General features: G+C 38.0%; 1 pseudogene across 1 annotated transcript; it reads right to left on the bottom strand.

The window, feature by feature from the left end:
• Positions 1-314: 314 nt before the first annotated feature.
• Positions 315-1,036, bottom strand: LOC116534940 (annotated as a pseudogene). Its single transcript, XR_004261959.1, has one exon. The product of XR_004261959.1 is annotated as a peptidyl-prolyl cis-trans isomerase A-like (transcript).
• Positions 1,037-1,575: the final 539 nt, after the last annotated feature.

Here is a 1,575-nt window from a genome sequence, read left to right as displayed (position 1 = left end):
AGTATGATGCTGAATAGGAATAGTTAGAGTAGACATCTTGCTTTGTTCCCAATGTTGGGATAAGGAGCATTTAGATTTTCTGCATTAAATATAGATGTACGTTTTCTATAGAAGCCCTTTATCTGATTAAGGAAGTGTCTTTCTGTTTCTAGTTTGTCAAAAGCTTTTATTGTGGTATGTGTTAAATTTTGCCAAATGATTTTTCTACTTCCATTGATATAATGTGGTTTTTCTTCATTAGCCTCTTAATGTGGTGAAATACATTGAATAAAACTCACTCAGTTATGGTGTACTTTTATTTATTTATTTATTTATTTTTTGTTATTTAGTCTTTATTTCATAATCATAAACTTAACTCTGCAATCCAGCTAGGCATGGAAGGGAACAAGGAAAACATGGAACCCAAAGGGAACTGCAGCGAGAGCACAGATTTTAGGATACTGCCAGCAAATAGGGTGGAGGGGCGCTCTCCTGAGCTACAGAAGGAATGGTCTGGTGGTTAAGATAAAACACAAGTCAAACTTATTAAAATTGTCCACAGTCAGCACTGGTGATCTTCTTGCTGGTCTTGCCATTCCTGGACCCAAAGCGCTCCATGGCCTCCACAATACTCACGCCTTCTTTCACCTTGCCAAAGACCACATGCTTGCCATCCAACCACTCAGTCCTGACAGTGCAGATGAAAAACTGGGAACCGTTTGTGTTGGGGTCCAGCATTTGCCATGGACAAGATGCCGGGACCTGTATGCTTTAGGATGAAATTCTCATCATCAAATTTCTCCCCGTAGATGGACTTGCCACCAGTGCCATTATGGCGTGTGAAGTCACCACCCTGACACATAAACCCTGGAATAATTCTGTGAAAGCAGGAACCCTTATAACCAAATCCTTTCTCTCCAGTGCTCAGAGCATGAAAGTTTTCTGTCTTTGGAACCTTGTCTGCAAACAGCTCGAAAGAGACGCGGCCCAAGGGCTCGCCATCCACGGCAATGTCGAAGAACACCGTGAGGTTGACCATGGCTGATAGTAGGAGGCTCCAGGCGGCTGTGGCGTCTGCAAAGCCTGGTGTACTTTTAACATATTCATACTGATTATTTGAGAAGCTTTGTCTTTATTCATGAGGGATACTGCTCTGTAGTTTTCTTGTAATCTGTCTGCTTGTGCTATCAGGGTAATGCTGGTTTCCACATTTCGTTACAAAATGTTCTTTCATTTTTGAAAGAAATTTTGGATAATTAGTGTTATACCTTCTTTAAATATTTTGTAAAAATTATCAGTTAAACTCTCTGGGCCTGGAGATTTTTTCCCCGAAAGGTTTTTAGTTATGAATTTTATTTCTTTGATGGTTTTAGACCTACTCAGTTATAGTACTATTTTTTTTTTTTTGGTAGTTTGTGGTTTACAAGGAATTAGTCCATATTAAGTTGCTTAATTTATGTGCATAGATTTATTTATAGTTTTTCCTCTATTAATTTAATATTTATGGGAAATTTAGTGACATCTTTTTCATTTCTTATAGTGATAATTTGTGTACTCTCTTTATCTTTGCCCATCTTGATTTAACTTTTTTCTTCT

Source organism: Sapajus apella, unplaced genomic scaffold (assembly GCF_009761245.1).
Source record: "Sapajus apella isolate SASKATOON/1434 unplaced genomic scaffold, GSC_monkey_1.0 scaffold90, whole genome shotgun sequence".
In the NCBI taxonomy this organism is placed as follows: domain Eukaryota; kingdom Metazoa; phylum Chordata; class Mammalia; order Primates; family Cebidae; genus Sapajus; species Sapajus apella.
The sequence above is the reverse complement of the archived record's forward strand: the minus strand, read 5'-3'. Positions and strand labels throughout refer to the sequence as shown.